Source organism: Melospiza melodia, chromosome 3 (assembly GCF_035770615.1).
Source record: "Melospiza melodia melodia isolate bMelMel2 chromosome 3, bMelMel2.pri, whole genome shotgun sequence".
In the NCBI taxonomy this organism is placed as follows: Eukaryota; Metazoa; Chordata; class Aves; order Passeriformes; family Passerellidae; genus Melospiza; species Melospiza melodia.
In genome coordinates this window covers 119,109,612-119,130,796 of record NC_086196.1, presented here as the reverse complement: position 1 = coordinate 119,130,796, position 21,185 = coordinate 119,109,612, and positions in this window count along the sequence as shown.

The following is a 21,185-nucleotide window of genomic DNA, read 5'->3' as shown; positions in this document are numbered from 1 at the left end:
ATTCAATAGGAAAAATCAGTGGATCTGTACTTGGACAAAAATAGCCATCTATCCAAGCACTGGACAAGAGTCCTCATGTGGTTGTTGTGTGTTTGTTTCAGAAAAGGAGTGAGGAGCTCATAGAAAATTAGGAGATGAGCATGAGGTGGTAAAACATGCATCTCTAAAGAGCCACTTGCCATTTGCATTGTGGTGATAATCCTGGAAGAAGTCAGTTTCCCTGGGCTCCCTGCCTGCCCTGGTTTGACCCCACCTGCCTTGCAGTTTGGTGCTGGGCATTGGTGAGATCCTGTGATGCCTCAGACTGCAGATATCCTCATGAGCAACCTGTGCACTACCTCCTTTTGTTTCTGACCTATTAAGTCCTGAACTTTTTAAACTGAGATCTGTCAATTCTTTGGAAAACATGCTATTCCAATATTTATGCAGTAGCTTGGTCCTGTCTAGGAGTGGTAGCATCCTGTAATTGTCCTACTGGGTAGCAATGTCACTTGTGTCTATTGCAAATAGGGCCTTAGAACTGGATTTAGATTTGCTGATAAGCAAATGGCTTTTTTTAAAAAGTCTATTAGAACTACTTGAACTTTTCATAAGGAGTTAACTCTTTTTTTTTTCTGTTTAAGGTTTGTCCTTGAGTAGTTGTTTACCATCACTTTCCATAGCTATATTCATTATCCAGACCTGCCCATTAAGTAGTTTCTGGAAGCAGATTTTGGTTCAAAGTCCATTTCCAGGCATTGCAATACCCCAAATGCCACATGGCTGAATGTTATTTTCAGGGAGAGGGGGGGACAATTAAAAATAATGTCAGGGTGCAATTCAGTAACAGAAAGCAGGCTGCTCCAAACTCCAGCAAAGCCTTTCACCAGACAGATACACTCTAAAAATATGAGAAATTTTGAACGATGCTGCCACTGCCATTTCCCATCTATATCATAGTAACAGAAGTGAGATCAGCTTTCAGAGTATTGCTAATTTCTGGAGTGTTGCTGTTCCACACCAGGCTGGACCATGTTCTCTTTGTGAACTATAATATACAACAAATGTTTTCAGGAAAGTTTTGAAGGTATTTATGACTTAGGCTGGAATAATTTTGGCTTTCCTTTCTTTCTCTCAAAAAGATGGTTGAGTTGAGGCACAGCTAAACAAGTCCACCTCTAAAGGGGAATTATGAAAGTGCTATAATGGGAGACAGCACTTCTGCTATGTGACCAAGTCACTGTATAATGCATTACCTTATCCACCCCCAACCTTAAAAGTCAGAAATGGATTCAGCTTCTAAGTTCTAACAAATTAGGGCCTTAGAAATGGATTTAACATTAATAAATCACATTAAATCCTCCATTTCAAGTCTTCAAGAAAACATGATGTCTTTGGAAAAAAAAATATATTTGATAAGAAAATGGAGAAATATGTTTTCTAGCAGACTACTCCACTAAATTTGTCTTATTATTATAATTTTAAATCTGGAAGCATTTAGAAGCTTCTTAAGAGGTTGGGATGTTAAATTAATCAGAGATGACAGATTGGTGGGCAGATGAGAACAAGCGCTATCATGAATTGGTGTCATGTGACCCTGAAATTTAAGGTACTGTCAAATTGTGCTGTTAGTATATCTGAAAGACATTTATAAACCAGAATTTTCAAAGGAAGTAGATGTTTTAATACCATTTTCTTCCTGATTTTGATGTTTTCTTTTAGAAGGAGAACAGAAACATTCAGTAACTTTATGAAAGACTTTGAGGAAATCTATACATTTTTCATAACTGTGAAAATCTATTTATTGCTTCAGCAGGTATTCAAAAGCAGCACATCCACCAAAACCTTCATGACCTCCAAAAGTCTGCAACCTGCCAGGCTGCTCCTCTGAGATGAAGTCCACATAATGAACCTGCCACCTAGGGCCAACATAGCGATTTGTGCAATGGGCTTATATCTTACTTTTTTCTTCTTTTTTTTTTTTTCCCAGTGTCTTTCTGCACATTTTTCAAACTAGCAGAATGGTTAAATGGATATGGTGTACGGGGTTGAACTAACTTGCTGAAGGAAAAAAGCTACACTGAGATATTTTTTACATTTTGAAACAGGTTGCAAATAGCAAAACATGATAAGAAGTAATATGCTAGATAAAGATTAATAAGAACTTGAGTTATACATTTTATTAAGTAGGCAAACATAATTGTTTTGTTTTCTGGTTTAGAAGGACAGATGGAATGTAAAACAGGGCAGGTGAAGAAGGCTTGAACACAAATCTGTAAAAATACCTTAAAAGTCAGATTCTAACCTGTAAGTATGAGCCATGCGATATAAATAAATGATAGCTGTGTGGCACATTTGAGCTAGATATTGGATATAAAATAGCAATCAAATGTCTGGAGAGCAGCTGCTTGCCTATCTATAAGACATCTGGCTCTTTTCCTCAGCTCAGGAAGAACTTGCTGCTACAGCCAACTGTTGTGTTTCAGAGACCTGTTTTATTTTCCAGCATAAAATGTAAGTGCAATGTGACACAAAGCAATTTTCCCTTTTGAATTGCTTAGAAGTTTTAAGTTCCTTTTGTGTGGATTTATACTGCAGAAAGCTCTGCTTCTTTTGCCATCCTTTCCTGTTGCCCTTCCTTTATACCCCAATCTACCAGTCAGGCATGATCATTACAACTGGCATAATTTCCCTGTCTTTAAAAGACCCTCTACTTTGTCTTAATGGTGTTTTTATTATTTAACACAGGCTGGAGAAAGATCATGTTAAATGCTGCTTTATGAGACAAATGCAGCTTCCTGAATCTGTGGAGACACGAGGCTGCAGCTCCTCCTGCGTGCTCTGCACTGCCTGTCAGTGCTGTCTCCTGGTGCCCCTCACAGCCTCCAGCTATAGGGCAGCTTTCTTTATGTCTTTGCTGATTGCTCTCCCTCCAGAGGAATGCTGAAGTGTCTAGAAAGATAGCACAGAGGTGTTCTTTCTCTGAGAGACACATGGTACAACATACCTATAGTTTACAAGCCAAAATCCTTCTTTTTCAAGAAATATAGAAAATTTGATTTACTTTTTAATATGAGGGAAATGGAATTAAATTCTGTCTCTTGAAAACCACTGAGCTGGCTGGAAAGTCAAAAAGCCTTCCACTTCTATTTTCTACTTTTCATATTTTCAAATGTTTCCTGAAGCATCCACTGAAAGAAAATGAAGCTGAACCTAAAGATCACTCTGTGCAGCTTGTTTGTTCCAGGGTGGCTGGTGAATAGATAGGTAAACTTTTCTTGTGAACTTTTAGGAACTATCTGGAGGTGTAGTCTGGCATTCTATTTATCCATGTAGAAATCAAACACTATCGATGAACTCTGTGAGCACAAAATACATCTTCATTTTGAATCTCTCTACTGCTCCAAACATTTTGTTAAGCGATTAATTCATGTTTGTTTAAAGTGTCAGTGAATCTCACTGGATTTTCTGTCTAACAGAATTTGTTCATTTACCTCTTAAGAGATTACTTACTTTATTTAATAAATTCTACTTACTCTCCCCTTCCTTCCTTCCTTCCTTGAACTCATCCACTGATGATTTTTTAACCTAAAGACATGATCCTTAATGTGGCCTTTTATACTTGCTGTCAACTTCTGGTTTATGAGTTATGATTTAACTACAACACAGATAAGCAGACTGTACTCTTGCAAAGCAGTACCTTGAGGGCATTCCAAAGAATATGCACCAAATTCCCTTTTAGCATTGCTAAAATGAAGACCTTAGAAAATTCACTCCTAAATTATCACTTTAAATTTCGCATTAAGTTATAATAGCAAATGAATTCAGAGAACAAGATAACAGATTATATAAGGAGTTACTAAACTATTTTATGTTAGCCTATAAGTGTTCCTTTAGAGTGAGAGAGAAGCTGTAGCTATAGCAGAAAAAAGTTTCTCCTTTCAGAGCATTTGGTCTGAAGCCTGTTTATTTTGGAAACTTTCTCCTTGATTGTGGTGCAGTGGGAGGAGTTTTCACAGTGGGCAATTAATTTTAATCAAAACCATCATCTATTTTGGCTAAAAAAAGTGTGTTTTTGAGTAGGTTTGAAGGAAGAGTGAACCCTTTTGTCCTTTAAAAATACATAATCTGATTTGGCAGGGCACATTTGTGGTGTCTCTGTGGTAGATTTTCTATTAAATTTATTTAAATGCTCCCATCCCTGAGAAAATAAGCTACAGGAGTTGGTTTGAGACCTTCATTAAAGGCTACTCCAAAGCATGTTTTATATGAAAAATGGCTTTGCTACTGAGAATGATTGGTATGTCAAGAATTTCATTTCAGCTAACATTTTTGTTATTAGAAGCAGCTTCTGTTGTGTACAGAGGGGTTTTGTTCAGAAAGATATAATGTAAGATACGAAAAAAGCATCCTTCCAGTGTTCTTATCTACTATGCAATACTTCTATTGTAAGCATAGATAATAACAATTCTAATATTTTTTTCATTTCCTTGGGTGCTGCTTCTTACTCACATCTTATAATGGTACTCTTGATTTTACTGCTGCTTCTCTGTGAGCTAGAAAAATAATCAAAGAGCTTGTTTTTCAGTGTGTTTATCGAAACCTTAGAACTGGATGCCTTAAAGGTGATCTTTTAAATCCCTTTTGCCTTTTTGTATTTCCCGTGTAACATACAAAGACCATCACATTAAAACGTGTTTTCCCTATTGTTTTCTGCATCATTAAATCTCGACAGGCCCATTTCTCTTCCATTTCCTTTTGAAAGAACATCAGTTTCTGAAGAGTGGAAGGAAGGAGGATTGAAGTAGGTCAGAGCCTTTGGTGACATAACCATGACAGTCTTTTCAAACTATTCAACAGGCAGATCATCCATAGATTGGAAGGAAAATGAGAATCCAATTAAAGCCAAAATAAACAGACTGATACTTTGTTCAATAGGTTTCTGTGGTTTCTCTTGCGTTTTGTTGTCTCTATCCTGTCCCACCCTTGCCCTTCTGGAAACTTTATTATCTTTTTTGTGTACTGATAAGCAAGTTTTAAAATTCTCTCAAATCAGTACAACTCTGCAGCATTCAACTCTATAGGACCATAAGTTTCTTTGGGTAGCTGAAACAAATTTCTCTGTACCTTTGAAGACATATACCATATTTTATTACTACTGTGACTATTTTTACAAAACCCTTGCTTCCTGAGCAGCAACCACATTCCCAGGGACTGTTTGCATATGCCAGCAACAGAAAGTTAACACATCTGAAGCAACTAAGGAATGGCAGTAACGCACTGGATGGTGCTTGCTCTCTCATTTCTATTTTTGGTTGGGTTTTTTTTGTACAAGTTGTCCTACGCTATCCTGACAAAAACAAACAAACAAAACCTGACTAAAACAGAAAATGAAAGTGTGTGATGCTTGCTGGGAGATAAAACAACTGATTATTTTATGTTGTCACTGTCAATAGGCTGACAAGGTAGTGATCATCACTAATTCATCACAGCCATTAGAAGGGAAGAACCACACTTCCTCATCTAGTCTCATGAGCTCTCAGGATCTACTGAGAAACTATTACATGGTAGCCAACAGCAACAAGTGATTTTCTTAATGCAAGTATTAATTTTCTTAATACTTTTTTTGCCTTGTCCAGTGTAAAATGTACAAAGTACAGTCCAGTCAATAGCAGCCAAAATACCTGGAGCATCTTGAAACCCAGCAATTGTTTGGACATGGTTAGACAAGGCACCCTAGAAGCAAAGGATACAAAACAATTATGAAAGGAGAAGCTGGGATAACCTTGCCCACAGCGTCTGCTCTCAGGTCAATGTTAAACACAGCAGGAAAGGGCATAGAGACCAACAAGAAATATTCTGCACACCAGATGAGTGAGCTGGATACTGTGTCCTTAAGGGTGTCCGGGGGTATGTTTTAAATATTCCTGTACCCTATCTCTAACCAACAAGATCCTGTAATTTCCAGCCACTTCCGTGCTTGCCTGCTGCTGAATGTCAACAGTAAATACAGCTGCAAACACAGAAGTTGGAGCAGTTAAAGGATGTGTCATATTTCACTGGAAGTTTATTATAATTTGCAGTTGAACTTGATTACTTAAAGGTCATCTCACTTCCGTACATAATCAGTTTTCCTTGCTCCCAATTTTACTTATACAATTGTCAAACTAAAATAATTAAGGAGGAATTGCATATGGGGAAAGAAATTGTTTTCATGCACCAAAGAGCACATAATTATTAAACAGTTGAGGTTGGAAGGGACGTCTGGAGCTCATCAGGTCCAACCCCCTTCTCAAGCAGGTTCACTTAGAGCAGGTTGCCCAGCACGATGACCAGATGGAGACTCTAAAACCTCTCTGGGCAACTTATGCCAGTGATCAGTCACTCTCAGAGTGCAAAAGGATTTCCCCTTTGTCAGATGAAACCTCCTATTGCAGTTTGCACCCATTGCCTCTTGTCCTGTCAATTAAAGATAATGTAATGTCCTGCAGTGAATCAAGGAGATGGAAGCTAATTCATATATTTCATTGTAGTGTTCAGCTGAAGTATGTAGTGATGCCTAAAGATGAGAGACTCTGTCAGAATCTGTTAATTTCTGGCAAAGAAATGAAATTGCATGATGAAACCTCCTCAGAAGTGTCATCCTCTTGTAGATGCAGATTTGGGGTTGGACAAGTCTTTAATTTGAAAACTGTAAAATATTACCTTCAGTCAGCTTGACAAGCATCATTCTTCCAACATTTAGTCTTCAAACCTACAAATCCCAGCAGCAAGTACACCGTAAATCTTCAAAAGTGAGCAGTAGGTAGGACTTGCTTCTTTTAATTCTCCTTCTACCTTTGCTGAGATGCTGTCCTTTACTTTTCTGCTACAGCTACTTAATTTTCCTCCCTAGCATTACTAGTCATCCAGATTTTACTATAATGATTATTCATCAAATTTTTTTCTCTTTCTTGAACATAGAAAAACAGCCATGTGAGAGTGATGCAGCACTAACTCCAGACAGCAATCCTGTTGATGCCATGGCTGAGTCAGTGCAGGTAGAATGCTGCTGGTGGCTGTGTCACAGGGGGCATGGGTGACATGGGACACCCAGGATGCTGCCTGGGCTGGCAGGGGCTGATGCCCATGGCAATGGAGAGTGGCTGCTTCTCCTGTCTAATACATCTGGGTGCCTGGACAGGGGTGAAGCCAGACCATGTCCCTCTCCCATCCTCTACCTCCTCTGATGCTTCGTTGGAGAACACTGCAAGTTTCTGGAAAGGATATTGACCTAAGGATAAGAAAATACACACAGTCCCAGTCTGTACACTATCAGGGTTCTAAAGACACCTGGAAAATCTTCATAATCCTGGAAGACTAAAGGGATTTCCACCCTATTCTCCCTCTCTGTATGCATCCTGGTCTTACAAGGAGCTGAAAGCTCCCCAGAACCATGGATAAATGAAGCTCCTCATCACACACCTTCTTGGAGTGAAACTTGCTGTAAAGTTTCTGATTCATAAACCCATTGGCTGTTTTTGGTTTGTGCTGTCTTTTTACTGGAAAAGTTTTGAGCCTTTTCCTTTTGCATAGCAATTGCATAAGCCTAATTTTTTTAAGAAAAGATCCCCAACTGGCAGGCTTTTCTATACAGACCAGGTCCTCAAGGGACCTTTCAATATCTTTCATCCCAATTTCTCTTTTTCTTCTAATCATATCTTTTCAGCTGGATAGAGAAACTTGTTACCTGACAGCAGGACTGCTTTTTTTACCCCATAAGGTGAGAGTCTCTTGCCATTCCCTTTTGTTTCATGCACTTTGTTTAGTGAGAAAGGGCAGGTTAGGGACTTTGACCTGAGTAAGTCAAGGTTTTTTGCAAAATCTGCTGAAGACAGAAAATAAGCAGGCTATTTTATTCTTCTTTTATTAATCCAGACCAGAAATTACTTTCTTATATGAGGAAACACTGTAGTGGAACTGGAGATCACTTAGAATATAGTTGTATCATGTGGAAAATTTCCTTCCCTTTGTTAAAGAAAGGCATTCAATAAATAGCATAAGGTGGGTAAAATAACTGGAAAATGATGCTGTAACAGAGGTAACACTTTCTTGAAGATCTAAGGTATGGCACAGTGATTTGCCCTAATTGTTGTTGTACTTGTATCATCCTTAATCGTTTTGATGCTATTCCAATTTTATCTGGGGGGTTCCAACCAAGGTTAGGGTTTCAAAACTTTTTATATACAAAATGTATAAAATAAGATTGTCCCTTCTCACTCATTGCAAGTGAACATGGGAATTCAACACAGTACTGACATTAATGATATTATCACAGAAACATGTTCACAGTGGTCCTTATAACCAACCCCTATCACAACACTCTGCAATCTTAAAATTAGCAGAAGAAATTGGCTCCAAAGAATAAACAGTCTTTATCCAAGCCTGTCACTGCACTAAATTAACCAAGGTACCTCTCTTTAAACACAGAGGTTGGCCTGCTTTCTTTGGCAAGATACTGCCATGAGTAACATGGAGTTAAAGATATAAAATTAGAAGAAATATGTCAATAAAAATAATTGAAATATAAGAGTTTCATTTCACCAAAACTGATAAACCTTTCTATCTTTATGCTTTTATGTAAAGAAGGGCTTATCAAGATAAATCAATTGATGTTATTGAAATGGTGTTAGGAAGATAATAATTGCCTTTTTAAGGAAGAAAAGGAATAAAATTAATTTAGGTAGACTAAATCTGCTCTCATCTTTTGCCCTTTTATTCCTGTTTCTTTGAAGCCAAAGCAGTAAAAACCTATGTGCCAAAAGAAAGGAAAATTTCCTGCAAAGCAAGAAAATGTAGCCCTCCTTTTCTAATGTCTAAGAGAGAACAACTGTATTGAAAAATTCTCAGGCAACCTCTAAGCAGCCAACACAGATTTTAGAAGTGCTTTAATTGTGTTAGCACAGTACTCCCCCAGGTCTGTTCTCCTGTCTGAGCAACACCATAAGCCCAGGGAAAGCACCTTATTAACACAATTGCTCTTCTCTCAGGCTGAGCCAGCCTGTTCACATTTAGCTGATATTTTACAAAATCTAGGCTCAGATGGACTTTGACTTGCTGTTGGAGAAGAAGTGCAGAGAAGCACAGACACTGATGGATTTTGGCACAAGGTGGGAAAAACAAAATTCGTAAACAAGCAGGCTGGTTCCAGTCTGGGTGGCAATGAGAGTCTCTCTTGCAAGGGTTCTTCCAGCAGCACCTTCAACTGGACCAGGAGACACTCCCCAAGGTGCTGTTCTGTTCAGTTGTTATAGTCAGCTAAACCATGGTCCTGAGAGACTGCTCCATGGGCCTGATCCATCCCTGAGTACTTTAAACTAAATAAGAAACATAACCTAGATATTCTACCTCCATAAGATTGCCCTACACAGTCATTTCAACAGCTGAAGGAACACTTTCTACTGACTTTTTTCAAGTATCTTATCTTGTATAATTTGATCAATTCTGCAGCAAGAATCACCCAGAGAGTCTTTGGGATGGCCTGATTCTTCACACAGGATATTAATCTGCACACTGAAGATGTGTGCAGACTATTACAAATGGCTGCTACATCTCAGAAATTAGCTTTCAGTTTGTCTATAGATGCTCTCATACTTCTCTTCATTTCATCACGTCTTACCCAAAATACATCTTGGTCCTACAGGCACTGCTAGAAGTCAGGGGTTGTTTTTTCAAATGGTTTTAGAAAAACAGTTTTTCTTAAAAATATGTTTTTAGATCCCAAATTTGGATAGTACTGTGTACATGTTTTTAACTTCTATTGAGTCTGACAATTTTATGTAGGAAGCTGTGCTATGATCCATCTATGACAATAAAGCCCAGGCCTCTGCTTAACAGTATTTACTGTTCTGTTCCCTGACTCCTCTGTCATAGAAGTGATCTATCCACCTGAATATGGAATTTGGTCCAGAAAGTATTTTAGTTTTCGTACTATTTAGAAGTCAAACCTGGAAGTTGGAAAATTGATCTCAACCCTTCCTTGCCTTGAGTTACTCAATAGATCAACAAGATTATCTTGTCCCAGAATTTGTTGCCTGTCAATTTGCGCTGTTTCACTTGCACTTAAGTCAGAAGTAATCTGGTTAGTTACTAAATTTTCATTTTCTGTTACTTCTGGCTTCTCAAACCTATGTAAATTTAGGGATTTACTTCTTAGCTTTGATATGGTTTTATGATTTTTTTTGCAGCAAAAACTGTAGAAAAATAATGTTTCTCTCACCAAATTGGTTGACACATACTTGATGCAAGCATATTGGCAAACCACAATGAAACACTTGCATTAGATTGAAATGGCTTTTGAAATGCTGAAGTTCTTAAAAAAATGGAAATATACTGTTATATCCTGTTTTCCATATACTTCTACCTGGAACATACTCAGCATGTCATTTTAAAGTAAGAACATTAATATAATTAACTGTGTAATCTCAATGCCAAATGTATGTCAACCACTGAATTACAGGATGGGTAAGGTTGGAAAAACCACTGGAGGTCATCTGGTCCAACATCCCTGCTCAAGCAGGGTCCTCCAGAGCACCTTGCTCAGAATCGTGTCCAGATGGCTTTTGAATGTCTCCAGAGAAGGAGATTCCACAATTTGCCTGAGCAACCTGTTCCAGTGCTCAGTCACCTACACAGTTAAGCTCTTCCTCATGTTTAGGTGGAACTCCTCGTGTTCCAGTTTCTGCCCATAGCCTCTCACTCTCATTGCTGGAACCACTGAGAAGAGCCTGGCTACATCCTCTTGACACCCTCCCTTCAAATAATTCTATACATTGATGTCTAGACAAAATGTCTAGACATTATAAAATTATATTATATTAGACATTATAAAATTATTATAAAATTATATTATATTAGACATTATAAAGTTATTATAAAAATGTATCAGTTTTCTCCCCTTCAGGCTAAAAAAATATGGAGTGCTTCATGAACTTGCATATGATCTTATCATATATCATATCATACCTCATTTCTAATGTTATTTTTCTCTTCTCCTGTTTTATTGTCCTGGAAAAGTAAGATGATTACAGTCTCCACATAAACAGCATTTTGGTTGAGAAGTCCCACCCAACTGGATCCTTCCCAGCCTTTTCATTTCTTCTGGCACATGGCAGTAGATGTGGTTGATATCCAGCTGATTAAAATTACCATTACTTATAGAGTGAACCAATCAGTAGCTTTATTTAATGTAGAGAACTGCCGTTAAAGAGTATTAACTATACAATACACCTGTGCAGAATTTTAGAACCTTCTGCCAGTCTGGAAAATTAAAAGAAAATATGATACTTTTGTTTCCACTGTTTCACTGAGCTATATCAGCAAAGCTACTCAGCAGCTTTGTATGGTAGAAACCAGACAAGAACAGATACACAGAAGAGCTTTATCTGTAGCTGCCATTCAAATGTAATCCCAGACAAAAGGGGTGAAATTTACCAGTCAAAATTATATTTAGCATCATTTTAAGACATCCTTTCTACTTCCTTGCTCCAGAAAGACAGAAGTCTCAAATAGGATCTGTATTATCTGGCAAATTATGTTCAAGTGTCTCAGGTACTCTGGGATGTCTAAAAGGCCATTAAAGGCCTAAGAACTCAACTCCAAGTGTTCCTTCTACTCTTGGTATTATAGTAAAATATAAATAAATTTTAATTGAAAGTTAATATATCATTGATTATATTTTAATTTTCATCTATATTTTCACATATTTTGTTATTTTTAACTTCCTGAGTTACAATACTTAGGGAAAAAATTTGAAGTGTAGACTGAGGCTGAAGAGAGTGGTGTATAAAGCCCACAAAGCCAGAGCAGAATACTGGCAGCACTTTCAGCAGACTATGCATGTCTAGCCTTCTACAGTAGTCATTCTTGAACTTTGTTTTGTTCAACAAACTTCAAGCACCAGGATATGTTTGAAAAACCTATTCCAAAGTTTTTTCAGGAAGCCTTAAACATTTTTAATCATGGTCTTTTGGATTTCCTTCCTTGAACTCCTTGTCTTTTTTCCCAGGCACGTAAATGAGGGTGTAAGACCTTACTTGTTCATGGTGTACCCAGTCTACTGACTTGGACTCTCTTTACAAAGTGACATTGATACCAAGCAGTGAAATCTTAGTAATAACCTCTAAGACTTCCGTCCACACATCCAAATAAGCAGAGTTACCTTTCCTTGGCTTGCCCAGAGTGGATCAGTGTTTGGAGGAGGAGGTTATCACCAGCTGCTCAGAATTTCTTTAACTCACTATCACTGCTGCACAGCTTCCTGTGGATCTTCAGGAAGAATGAAATGAGGCATCTAATTTCAATGTGGAATTCATTATCCACTCTTTCTTCAGAGCACCACAAATTAGCCAGGAATGGCCAATGTCAAATCATCTGGGGTACTTAGCAGAACACCAAGAATAAAAACAATTATCTGACCCAAAGTAATCATTAAGAAGTTTGCCAAATGAAGAATGTGTTACTGTAAATCAATTTCAACACTCCTTTTTGTAGACACAATTTCAGGTGGTAGTACTGAGTGCATATAGTTCCAAAATAATGATTTTCAAATTAATTTCAGTTATTTATTTTTGAGGTTTTGCACAAACTGCCAAGAAAAGAACACTTTCCTGCAGGATTTTTTAGCTGCATCTGAAGCATGGATAAGCTCTGCTGTGTGCAAGTCCTGCATATAAATTAGCAATCACATCTTAAAGCAGTGGAGTGAGAGAGGACTTTTTAAAAAGGTATATTTATTTTGTCAGCAAAATATCATCTCAATTGTCAATAAGTTCCTAATTTTTACTATAAAATCTGTCTATGATGTATTTTTCTCATACTTTTTGTGGAGGAAAGTTGAAATAACATTTTCTCTATACAGCCAAGATGGATGCATTTTAAAAAGGAACAAGGCTAACAGGACAAATCTTTCACCAAAAGCTTGCTTCTGTTTTATTGACTTTCTCTCCCTACCAGATAATCAAAGGAGGAAGAAGAGTGCTGGCACTCAGAAATAACGCCTTTGGGATTGTCCAGGACAACAAACTCACAACTGTGGTTTCATTGTTGGATCATTTGGCACGTGCTGTTGATATGGTCAGAGTGCTTGGCTGCACAGGTGAATGTGGGGTGATCCTGAGCTTGGTTCTGGCTTTTCAGAACACCCTTATCCAAAGCCTGCATATCTGCAATTACCATTGTGTCTTCACAGTGATAACTGCAGATTACTGGTAGCACCTCACTCATCTGTGTGCCATATGGACAAGATCGTGATAGCCCAACTATCAGAGAGTGGAGAAGTGTGAAGGTGTGTCTGGAACACAGCTTTGACACACTGGAGAGAAGGATTGTCTGTGGTTCTTGTCTTCTTCATGAGGCTCAGGAGAAAAAAAACAGGCCTTCAGCAGAGAGAGCAGGCAGCCTGAGTTACTACAGACCAAGGAACAAATGACATGGGATGAATTTGCCTGTCAGCACATGCACGGTTTGGGCAGGCAATTCAGCCTTCCTGAACATCACCCTGCTAAGCACATAGCAAATCTAAAACATGCCCCAGGATGTGGCATGCAGTAATGGCAAAAGAGTGAATAAAAGGGCTACATTTATATTTCTTCTATTTTATACAGCTTCTTCTCTTCTATGTTGTACAGTTCTGTATTTTACAAGCTATTTCTATGGGAATCTTATTTTCAGGTGATATGTAAGCACTATATGAGCAAACAGTAGGCACAGTTAAACATGTAAATCTATTTAAATTTGAATAACATCGTAGAACATCAAAGGAAATATTTCATGAGTGAAGTTTGTCATGGTTTAAAATAGGAAAAGCACTCTACATAAAGATTTCCAGTTTGATTGTTTTGCTTTCAGTCATCAGAATACACGAGTTTTTCAACTTGTAGAGCAGTCTTAAAATTAATGTGTTATGAAAGTAAAATTATTTTGCTGCACTTTGCATCCTTTTCTTCTTATCCAAGAGCCTTCTGACAGCCACCTAATACCAGCTAGATTTTCAAGTGTCCCTTATTGCAGATAATTGGAAGCATCTGCTCCATTGTTAAAATGTGCACTCCTGTGCTTACAGCTGAAAACTGTGATCTCAGCATATCCAAACATCTCTTCATCTTCCCAGCTTCAATATAATTTTCTAGTTCTGATCATGTCCTGGAGTAAGGAGTTGGTTATTCTAAGTAGTTATTCCTTGATTTATGTCAATTTGAAGAAATTGCAGAACTGCTGTAATTTTCAAGTCAATTGTTCCTCCTCACACCACCTGTGAACTAAAAAGGATGTGCTTTCCAAAAGATATTCAGTGCCTGCTGCTCAGTTGTTGGTTCCTTGGCCATTCCTGAAATTTTTTTAGTGTTGCATCTTGGCTGATACAGCATCAGCAGTTCTGAGGCACAGAAGAGCCGAGTGCTGGAAACGATCAGTGTGGGCACGTTGTTCCCTTCAGTTTGTGAGGATCCTCTCAGGCTGACTGCCCTACATACAATCCAAGAAAAAGAGATTCTTACACACTGGAAGGACCCAGCAGGCTTTTCTCTGAATAAAGAATACTTCTTTATTCAGCTCTTGCTGGTTACAAGGGCCAAGAGCTCAACTACAGGGACTGTTTTGATGAGTGTGTTCAGCTTGTGACAGGTTTAGTAAAAGTGATGAAGAGTGGAAGAGGGTCTGCAAATCTTCAGCAGAGGTTGGTATTCCTGTCTCTGGAGGAGACTTCTTTTGCCTATACAGAAAAGCTCCTGCTCAGAAAAGCTCGGATACAAAATATATGAGTTGCTGGTGCAGGACAGCATTGTGCAAAGGAAGTACTATTAAGAGAACTTGGAGACCAGTGTAGTTCTTGCTTTCATGCATTTGAGAAGTATTATAGACATTCTAACAGATTTCAACATCCCCCAAGAAATAGATATCTTAAGTCTTACTTGATAATGTATTATTTATATTGAGAATCATTAAGATTCTTAATTTGTGTCTACAAGCAAATGAGGTGTCCAGTGTCCCATACACAACCAGTCTCCTAGAAAACCAACTGGTCTAGTAAGTGACTCTGCTCAGCCTGAGGTAAAGTCTCACTCCCTGAGCTCTCCCTACTGACTCTTAAGAGAGCCCAGACATCTTCATCTAAAATCATAACACCCATAGGTAGATAGCTGGGATGGGTTGTCTTCATTTACAAACTGAAGGACTCCCTGAATCTCCTGTTGTCATTGCACTGAAAGAGATATGCTTTTTTAGGACTTAATGGTGCTGCACATGAGTGCTTGGGAAACTCTTGTCAAAAGTAGGGGACAGTGTGGGATTTCTTAATTCTTCTTCCCACTACTGGTCACTTATTTATGAAGCAAAGATTAAAATGCCATTTCCTTTCTCCTTCCCATAATCTTGTTATAAAACATTACCCTTTCTACCATCCTCTCTTTCTCTTGAGATCATCATCATCATTTTGAAACTGCCAACACACAGGGAGTTGTTTTCCCTAGTTTGCTTAATGACTTCTGTGCTGCAAACAGCAGTTTAAGGGGTGAGTGTAAATGCAGTGGTATTGCAGCCTGAACCCCAACCAGCCCCTTTTTTGGTGAGCATCCAAGCTTGGCCTCCCAGCCCTCTACAACCTTGGAGGTTCCTACTACTTCCCCCACAGATTTTGTGCTCTCTAACTTTCTCTTTCAGCTTAAACACTTCCACCATTCTTTTTATGAGTACCACAACACTTTGCATCCAACACCCCTCAGAGCCCTTCCCCTGTAGCCAACATTTGCTGACACAATTTTTCTTTTCCTTGAAATAAATGTGACCCCGTTTATGAACTGCAAAGAACATTTCTACAAAATGAGATTTGTTAAAAGCTTCAGCCTGGTGACAGATTTTAGCAAGCAGCTTTTTTCTTGGATACTTTTGCCAACAGTCATGTCTGGTGCTGGGCAAGGTTGGCTCACTGATTGTCTGCATAACCAAAAACTGCACAATTCATGTAAATCAGGCAAGAGAAATGCTTTCTGGTGAGAAAGGGTATGTCTACACAAGTAGATGGCTGCAGGTGCAGTACATGTCCAGTCTGAAATCTTTGTCTGATACATTTTGCTTCTTAGAAAGGCCTGACTTCATATAAGCTTGGCTATCTGATGTCCACTAAAACAAGGAGTATCTATCAAAAGAAACTACATAAATCTAAACAATGAACAGAAAACTAAATTCATCAGTTTTATCTAATTTTCCTTTTGTATTACCTAACTGAGTTGCTGTCCATCTCCAGCTCTTCCTTTTCTTCTGGACACGAAATAAAATTTTCTATTCTGAATTTTCTCTGCTATTTGATGCTTTTTTTGACAAAAATCTAGGCAGATCTAGCAGCCGTTTTCCTGAGAAGTAGGCTAGTACTTATTTAGGTACTTATTTAGGTACTTTAAACTTCAGTGCACCAGACTTTCTAATAGCCTCTGCAATTTGAATACAGAAGGAGATAAGATGTGGTTAAGCCACCAGGCTGATAGAGACACAATATCAAATCAGGTTCAAAGGTGATTAAAAAAATGAATGTGAAGACTTAGAAGGCTCAGAATTGCAGTCCTTACCTATCCCCAAGTCTGCTAATAACTCCCAATTTCTTTTTTTCACAGCTTGTCTTCACTAATGGTTGGCAGTATCAGACCACCAGTCTTAGTTTGAAGAAAATGTCAGCTTAACCCAAGCAGAGCATTTAACAGCTAAGTGGCTTTTCTTGACTAACAACTCACACTTGTAAATTAATCATGCTGCAACAGTCTCACTCTAGGCTAACTCCACATACCAATTTAACTCATTTTCCATGTTTTGAATGTGGAAACATTAAATCTAGGTCAATATTTTCAGCAAATTCAATAAATTATTCACTGAGTCAATTATTTTCTCAAGATATTTTGTACCACAAATTTTCTACCTGATGCCACGCAACCATTTTAGCATTCAAGGAAAGAAACCATTCTTATCTGCAAAAGGACTGTGCAGTCATGCATCTTAATTCAGGATTTAACATCATTAGGTATAGCATAGCAGAAGGGAAGCAAATTTCACCCCACCACACACTTGATTATCTTCAGACTGAGATGTACTTGTGTCTATATCTGCTTATTCTTGAAGTCAAGCAGGTGAAAATCCTCCATCAATGCAATAAAAATTGTATATTCCTAGAAGCAAGTCATTAAGCAATTTGTCTGACATTGGCTGAAAAGTGTAATATAGCTTCAGATCACTTGCCTGACCCTGTAAATCAAAATGTACTCATGATTTAACAAATCCTATTTTTTTTTGCTTATTTCCCTTTTGAATTTTACAGTTTACATGTAGTATTAGTAAAATTACACCAAAGCAAAACTTGGAAGCAAAAAGAAGTAAAAAATGGATAATAGTCTACTGTCTTCTAAACAGAGGCTTCTGATAGAAGTGAATTGTAAGAAGAAGTTGAATGAAAGATATGGATATTTGACACGCAAAGATTGAATAAGCAGTTCTGAAAATAAGGGCTGGGCAGATGAAATAAGGACAAAAATGCAGGCAAGACACAAAGGGGTGGTTTGCAGGGAGCACTGGCAATCCCGCCAGCATGGGGAGAGGTGGATTTAGACGCACTGTCATAAAAAATTCACGGAGCTCAACCATAGTCAATCCAAAGTTAAAAGGAAATCTTCCAGTGAGATCTTGTCAAAACTGACACGCTCAATATTCTGCTCCTTACCAAGCCAAGCCCAGCAGCTGCACTGGTGATGAATGGCTCGGAGCGAGGCCCTGCCGTGGAAGTCTCTGCCGTGTTGGCCCAGTGATGCTCATGGGCTGTGGCAGGCGGTGAGGAAACTGGCAAAGGCGTCCCACTGGGTCTGTCGGACTCACCTTCCCTTCTCCCTGAACGGTTCCTTTTGCTTTTCATCACTGTCACAGCCATGCTCCAAAACAGGTCCTCTTCCTCAGCTGCACTGCCAGAGAAAACTCAGGAGTGTCATGCATTGCAGGACCACACAGTCAGAACCTTCGCTCCCACTCACTGCCAAAAATTAAACCTTTCTCCCTTTCTGCAGCCTTGACCTGATAATTGTGCTGGTGGGAGGAATAAACTGTTAGTGCTGCTCCACTGAATTTGGATTTTAAATGTTCAGCATGCCATTCATTAAAACTGTAATTATTAATAGTTTTTTAAAGGCATTGGTGTCACACTTTTTTTTTTCACAGCTTTAATCTCATGACTAAGGAACTGTCAGAAAGAAGAGAGACTCTTTTCATAATGGAAAACATTTTGATGTGTTTTAGCAGAATATTTTGTCTGCAAGTTGAACAAACAATTCCAAAGAGCCTTGTTTTTGATGGGTTTTCCAGTTACATTGACTAATGTACAGAAGAGAGAGGTCAAGTAACAGCTATTTCCAAATAAAATTACATTCTGCTGAAATCAGAATCTTTGACTTTCTCAGCCCTGAGTCTTTTTCCCCAAGCCATTCACTATCAGAGATTATCTAATTATATAATATTTTACACAATAAATGCAAGCATTGTGCTTTTTTGGCATCTTTTTTATCTCTATTATAAGAAGCTAATTAGACTGTATTTTTCATGTGCAGGATGAATATGTACTATATGTACCCAGATACATGGTGTTGAACATTAGGGTCATTAACAGTGTTTCAATGTATAATTAGATATTTCAGATTTGAATGCCATTGGTAACAACGTTAATAGTGTACAAGGTTTTCCATTAACCCACTGAGGTTGTGGGATGGTGAACTATTAACTCAAAGGTATTTCCCTTCTGAGGACCTAAGACCATACACAAATCCTAGTATGGCCTCATTCTTGATTGTCACCCAAGTGCTTTTTAATGCAGGTATTAATCTCTGAAAGAAGTCAACAGATGCATCATGTACCAATTCTTCCTGAAGCATGGACACATCATGAGCCGCATGGCAAATGCTTAATAGGAATTCAAGTACATTTGCAAAGCAGACTGTTAACAGCAGTTTGTTGCATTTAAATGGCATAAAAGGTTGAGTTTATTCTAAGCTCTATACTATATATGACATTTGGAATAAAACACAAAAGAAGAGGAACTAGAAGATGGTTCTGGTACTTTTTTTAGCTGGAAGAAGTCCTTAACACATTGAAGCTTACATGACAGGGCCATTTCCTGTTGCAGGACACTCCCATCAGTAATGAGAGAGAGACTGGGAAAGCCAAAGATGAGAAATTAAATGCCTGAAACACTTTTTTTGGAGAGCAGGACAGGAAGTGGTGAGAACAGACATTTATTTTTATACTGACTGTCTCGGTTCTAGGGAAATGAGAAAACGCAGTGTGAGTTGTATTGGCAAGCAGTGAGTCATTGATTCACTTCGTTGATAAAAGTATGGAAAAAGTATCCCTCAAGGAGGAAATAAACTGTTGAATTGCAGCTTTACTGGCAGCAGGGGCAAAATTCTTTTTCTGCAGCTCTACTGTTGCACCACATGAAACACTGTAAAAATTATGAATTTAAATACATAATGGAAAAGACATAATAAAGGAATGACAGATAATCAGCTCTATTTCCCCTATAGCCTTTTTTTATTTTATATTTGTAATGCCTGATTTAGTGTTTTTACTAGTGGCAGTACACAATATCCTAATTCCACAGTCATTCTACTGAGCGCTGAAAATATTTGCTGAATAAGTTATCTTTTAGAAAAATATATAAAAGCTATAGGCAGAGTCCCCCAATGGCATAACTTGCATGTAAAGATGCCTCTTATGTGTTTTTTCTCACCACTACTTGAATCCCCTACAGCTCCTTACAACTCTAATGTAGTGTTTCCTACCCAAGAAGCTCAGCTGCAGACCTGCTGATTAACAATTTTATGGGCAAAAGAAGAAACATCACGAGCAGCTGGTATTTGCCAGAGAACCAGGGAAAGGAGAGTATCAAATTGCACCGATGACCCACTGCCTCTTGGAGCCTGTGTCTATCCCCTGTCCTGTGTGGCTGAAATGTGGCTGTGCTGACTCTGTCACCACAGCCTGGGGTCCCACTAGCATTTAATCAACCTTATCTGCAGCCTTGAAATCCAGAACACACCATTAGATAATCCACTTTGAACCTTCTCAAGGGTTTGAACCAAGAGAGAAAAAAAATTGGCTCCTGCCCCACCTCGAGCTTAGTTGGGTGGTATTTTTCTGCAGCATTTCGGAGCTGCCTAAGCAATTCAGGATTCAGAATTTGACATGGGGGTTATTTCTTCCTCAAAAAATGTTTACTATTGATGCTGAAGTCTTTCTTTACCACACAACAATAGTGAAAAAGTAGCTAGAAATAAAAAGAAAAACACATCCCAGACACACACAGAGAGAGAAGGAGCAGAGAAGGGAGGGCATTATCAATATAATCAGTGCTGCAGGCATGGAGCTGTTCCAAGCCTATATCAGGGCAATTGGTCATTCAGCTTGAATTTGGATTTGTCAGGAGCACAGAACCTAACCCATCATTCACTGGGAATACACTGTTCTTCCTATATTGACTGCATTTTTAGAAAAGTCAGCATTTTCCATAAGAAAACTTTTACAGATGCTCTAGGGTATTGAAGAATACCAGCCTTGCCAAAAGAGAAGCCTTAGATTTCTTGTTATTCCCAGGCTCTGACTCCTCAGAGTACCATCTTTCATCTTTCAAACAATTTTCTTGTCAAAATGTGACTTCTTGAGTAGGGTTTTTCCCCTTCTGTCCAGTTGCTTTAACATTTTTATCCTTCATATTGAAGGAAAAAGTTTTATCTTGGATCAGGACAGGTACCTTTATGTTTTGCTTTCTATTTCAGCAGCATGTTGTATTTAATAGGAGACATTTCCAAAAAGGCTGAGGGTCAGACTTTCAAGTTTGCACTTAACAGCTGCATGTGTCTGAACTGAACATCCACTCAGACAGCCATAAAAATTCCCTTCAGCAGACTGAGCATGGCCACGCAGAATAATGCTGCCTTGCAAATTCCCAAAGAAAATCCTCGTGAGCAGAACAGCCATTTGAGACTCAAATTCAGGATTTCTGTGCCAGTGTCTGGACAAGGTGATCATGCCCCTGCCACAGCAACTCGGGTCAGCATTGCACTGACGCCATGGCATTGTCCCCTGCAGGTGGGGAGCTTATGAGCTGACCTAAGGATGGCATGGAAGGGGCGCTTTCCCTTTGAGCT